The sequence below is a fragment of the Panicum virgatum genome, chromosome 9N (genome assembly GCF_016808335.1).
Source record: "Panicum virgatum strain AP13 chromosome 9N, P.virgatum_v5, whole genome shotgun sequence".
In the NCBI taxonomy this organism is placed as follows: Eukaryota; Viridiplantae; Streptophyta; class Magnoliopsida; order Poales; family Poaceae; genus Panicum; species Panicum virgatum.
The window spans coordinates 45,609,430-45,614,719 of record NC_053153.1 but is presented as its reverse complement, the minus strand read 5'-3'; the positions used below and the strand labels follow the sequence as shown (position 1 = coordinate 45,614,719).

Sequence of the window (5,290 nt, the reverse complement as noted above, 5' to 3'; positions counted from 1 at the left end):
TTTGGTTCATCATGATTTTAGTGAGGTGCCTATGAAATTTCATAAGCAAACTTGCATCAGATTAAAAACTATTTAAAGTTTTCGACCTATGCACATATACACTTGGACACACAGACATTCAGGCATTTGTTTCAAAGTTTTCTAATTAATAACGCATGATTTGACGCTAACAACTTTAGATTAGCTAATTAGAAACCTGGGCTGTCACAACCGGGAGGCTGGGAGCTAGCGACCCGGCCGCGGTGCCAGCGGCGGATGGGACTCCAACCACGTCCGGCGCCTGCACCGCCACGCGCCCGTCGACCACGAGGGCAGCTCCACCCTCGTCCTGCACATCAAGGTGCCCGTCCATCTCGTAAGCTCCGTTCCATCCTCCTCCTCACTGCAGTGGTTGGATAGCAGCTACACCGCTGCAATTCCATCCCTGCTGACTACAAGTGCTTCGTCCATGGAGGATTTACGCCATGTGTTTCATGGTTTGCTCGTGCAACTTGTGCTTCGGCAATGGAGGATGCAGTCTATGTGTTTGATGGTTTGCCTCTGCAGCACCGACCAATTAACCATGCTAGATTTAGCTAACAGGGACTCCTATTTGACGGAAAAAAGACACATTCAGGCTACTTGCCTTGTCTAAGATAATGTTTCTAGGTCGGATATGATTTTTATTTTTTAAGCAATAATTTAAGCAAGTTAAATGTACCTGGGATATGATGCTCCTTTGTCGGTCTCACATAAAAAAAATCTGACAAAATAACACATTTGCATTAATAAAATAACAACCGTTGTTTATCCTTCGCAATTAAGCTCATCATATGTTTTTTGTGGCAAGATCTTACCTGATGTAACCATACTTTATTTCATATATAGAGATAGAGATTTTTCTAGCCAAGATTTATACCACCAGCTGTAGCTGAGGAGGGCTCGTGCTTATAAAGGTAATGAGGTTTCTTGAGTGCTTTGCAATTAGTTTTCTTGACTGCTGCTGTATCTCTATAGTAGCTATTGCTATTCTTCTATCCTTATAGACCATTTACAATAAATAGTGCACCTATTATAATGATCCCACGCTAGAGTATCGTACGGTTGAGTTCTTTTTTTGGCCATAGGGAAACTTAGAGATACTTTGTTAACAAAGTTTTTTTTACAATGCTAAATCGCAGTTAATACTTATCTGATGTTCAAAACTAATCTTTTGTTTGATTGGGATATATACATATGCAGATTGGTATTTGCACCTTCAGGTATCTTTTAGACAATTGGTTCAATGGAACTATGCAAAACTCACCACAGTAAGGGATGTATTTTTCAACAAAAGTATTTCACATTGTTTTTTCCCAAATGCGTAATTATGGCGGAAGATAAGGCAAAAGAGAGGTTGTTGATAAGCTCCTTCAGTTTGTAGGAAATCAATATTTATGTAAACCTTTATTAGCTATTCACACAATTGATTTAACTATCCACTCTGATTTTGACTTGCTTACTTACATTTATTTTCTTAGTCCTTGTTTCATGGCCAGGGAGATACTATTTGTGGTACTGATTAAAAGTAGAAAGTTTCTTCTTTTGCTAAGCTTATTGTGGTTAGCATTTTTCTTTTTTTTTCTCATTAGTATTTAAATTCTGAATACCCTTCTAAGTAGGTTGCGGCTTGCTTGTTCGTTTTCAGATATGGTGAAATGTTCCATTTGCATAATGGAACAGAACATACTTGAGATGGCTAAGCTTGTTTATGAACCTCAAAGTTCAGAATTACAAATCTATTGTCTACGGCAAAATTACAGATAGGTTCATAATCTTCAGTCTTGAGCTCCCTACCAACATCTAATTATGAAATTTTTATACGTCAAAAAGATATGAATATTTCAATATTCTGGAGTCTGAATTTACAAACTTTTCTGTACACTACTTCCATGAATAATGCACATTAGGATTATATAAATTTTGCAGGCTACCAGTACACATCTTCGGTTTGATCAGTGCAACAATGCTTGCTCTTCTGCTTGTTAGGTGATGTCCTATCGCTTGTGTGCCCTCCCAAATCATAATTTCAATTTTCTTATCTGTCAATGTTGTTAATTAATTACTTCAATATGCATCAGCAAACCATCGCTCTGAATTGATTTAGTGAAGTTAAGTGGCCACATGCTCTTAATCTTTGTAGCCAACTATAGCTTTTAGTAAGGTATGTGCACTGTACACACTATACAAACCTTGTGCCACTACTTCCGTTCTACCAATTACCATGTAGCTTACCTTTTTAGATCTGTAAATGACTGCAGAAACTAGCCGACGATCCTCACTGTAAATAGAATGACACAATGATAGACCTCTTCATGTTACCAGCACATTTGCGTTTTGCTTTTCAGTGCTTTTCAGAAGACCATATATGTATCACTTTGTGGCTATATATTTGCATTGTAAATAAACCACTGTTATCATCAGGAACAATGAGCCATTTATTAGGCAACACTCAACATTGTTTGAACGCAGAGAAAAGAGGACAAGCCGCCCAATGGGTGTCAGCCATGCCCAGTCAGCTTTAGTTGTCCTGCCTACCTCCTACCACCTGCATATAGACGTACCACCACCCATCCATCTGAAATCTTTTTTCATCCTCCTGTCTCTGCACCTGTCTGTTCCCCGTCCTTCTCCACCAAAATCTTTAGCTAGCACTTATTTTTCTCCTCGACTTCCATAGTCAAGTCCACGGCTGTTAGAACTTTGCGCCTCCACAGGTAACACAAGCTAGTGGAACAACATGTGAATGCAAGGAAGGTGGCTTCCCCGGTTGAAAAACAATCCTGACAGATGCAATGGCTGCAAATCTCTTCCAATGACCATCCTTTCTTGTCAGCTCAGAAACAAGGTAGTGGCTGCCAGGTTCATACAAGAACCATGCCTCCTCTACGACCTGTGTTTCCATTTTTCCCTCTCTCTGTAATTGAATCCCAACTTCTCACGGTATTTAGAGGAACACTCATTAAATTATAATTTTTTTATTAGAGAGACGCTCATTGTATTCAGAGGTATCTTTGTATTCATAACTTTATGGTATTTAGAGGTATTTTTTGTGATTACTTACAAATCTAACTACCATTCTATGTATTTTCCAAAAACGGGGTTGCTAAATGTGGATGCAGCTAAACTAAACTGGTGATTTAAAACGCCCTAAATTGTTATGAAGAAGAGCTTATTTTGAAGAAATGTACGCTATTTAGCACTTAAACAATGTGCTATTAACATTCTAATTCTAATGCGCTGCGAGATCCGTGCAGCTCAAATCAAAGGAAAAAAGAACAAGCAAACAAATCAACAAAATACCATGCTCATTAAACTCAGTAGTAAAAGTTTCTTTCTTAGTGCTATATTACATTCTGCTGATGTCTGCAGTGAATTTATTTTTTTTCCTGACTGAATGGTAATATATCAGCCACAGTATGAGTGCCAACTTTATTACACGAGTATATACTGGGGCCTTGTTAGCTTGTCTGAGGACAATCAACAAATATGTTGTATGAGAGCTTTTTTTTCTTGATCTATGGGGGTTTATTGGAGAGAAGTACCAAGTATCAGCTTTTATAGATTTATGATATTGATTAATTTTGCTATTTATATTCGTTTAGTATGTGACTGAAAATAAGTGTTGCAACTAGAATTGGTCCAACTGGAATTGGAGGTCATGCTTATATATTGATGTATTACAGTATTAGTTCGACCCATATGACTAGGTCCTGAGGTCCATGGTCAAGTATATTTTTAAGCTATCTGTTTGCATGCGCTCTATTGAGTTATTGCCTCCGTTCTGACCCCTAGAAGGCAAAACTATCAGATGCATATCAGCTGATATCAGGTGCATAGAAAATGTGATTTTATTCAGACAGTTTCTGTGTCATTCAGCTCATAATATGGATTTGTACTCTTGGGTCCAGGGATTTTCGTTGCACTTGCCCTGCGTTTTGACGTCTCAAGAGGTATCAAGAACCGTTACTTCAACAGTGCATTTTTGAGATACACTGGGTTTGACAGTGACCATCATTGTAATGAACTGGTCTCATGCTGCACAGGTGAGTTCTGTTGCTCAGGTTTATTGCCTTTTCATCCCCTTATTTCTGTCATCTCTGAAATATTAATATGGTCATTTTGGGGGCATATGCAGCCTGCTCTACTATACATTGTTCCTGGTGTGATCAGTTTCGTTGTTGTTCACTATTTGTGGAATGGAGAAGTAAAACAGGTCAGATTCTGAATACTAAATACAGCTGTGGCCTTCTACCTTTTGGCCCTTCCATTTTAGTTTAAGGGCCCATATAACTATCTGCTACTTTAGATATTGTTCCCGTACGATCTGTATTACATCAAGCTGCTCTACAACTGTTAAGAAACTATTTCACTCAGATGCTTCTTGGAAATTTTTGCAAGAAAAAAAGCATATATCCTACCACTCAAACCAAAAACAATTTATTATAAAAAAACAGCAGCACTACCATGTTAATTAGTAACAAATCTCAGTGATATTTCAGACTATAGAATTTAGGCGTACATTTGCTCCCTTTAGTTTTTTGTTGTTGATTCTCATCGCTTCTCTGTGATCTTACACATTTAAGGAGATGCTAATAATGGATGGCTATTTACTACCCATGTTTTTTTTCAGAAATTGTTTTACCTCTCATACATAGAGATATAACTTTGTACAGCAAATGATATTATCATTACATGACTATAAAATAACCGCAAGGGCGCGCCAAGGCGCGCGCAAAGTACTCGTATGGAGTAGTTGCGCAGACAACAACGTGCCGACCGATACCCCGAAGACAAATGCGTGCTAGTTGAAGGTGGTACCGATGCGGCTGCTTCAGTGCTTCGACTTTAATTTCGTGCAGGATGATTGGGTGAATAAAGCTGGTCCCACCACTTTATTGCGGAACACTTTGTGCCTGACACCCTGCCTCACGAGACTAGAGGTGTCAATTGGTAATCTTTATATGTCACTTCAATCCTTTTTAGTTCAAAATTTTGTATTAATTCTAAATTTGAAGAACTAATATAAAATTTTAAACTAAAGAGAGTTAAAGGTACAGGTAAAAGTCACCCATTTACACCTCTACACGAGACTCACATGTGCGTTTCGAGACAGTAGTACCCTTGGCGGCCGAGTGCTGGTCTTGTTCAATACTACGAATCATGAATACTTCCCGCTTCAACCTGCGGTTTCTCGATGCGGAGCCTTCTTCTTCTTCCCACAGTGCAAGAGATCTGCTTTCTTAGAACGGAGAGTGCAAGAGACATGCTT

The 5,290-nt window shown here is 38.6% G+C and overlaps 1 long non-coding RNA gene across 11 annotated transcripts; it reads left to right on the top strand.

The window, feature by feature from the left end:
* The first annotated feature begins 229 nt into the window (after nucleotides 1-229).
* On the top strand, nucleotides 230-4,878 carry LOC120691931. 11 transcript variants are annotated; one of them, XR_005682419.1, is made up of 6 exons: nucleotides 254-1,785; nucleotides 1,948-2,182; nucleotides 2,280-2,866; nucleotides 3,930-4,064; nucleotides 4,157-4,234; nucleotides 4,695-4,878. It is a non-coding gene; the product is annotated as an uncharacterized LOC120691931 (long non-coding RNA). The 11 variants fall into 11 exon arrangements; XR_005682418.1 differs by lacking the exon at nucleotides 4,695-4,878 and having other exon boundaries at nucleotides 4,157-4,394; XR_005682420.1 differs by lacking the exon at nucleotides 4,695-4,878 and having other exon boundaries at nucleotides 255-1,785; nucleotides 1,948-2,007; nucleotides 2,736-2,866; nucleotides 4,157-4,394.
* The last annotated feature ends 412 nt before the right edge of the window (nucleotides 4,879-5,290 follow it).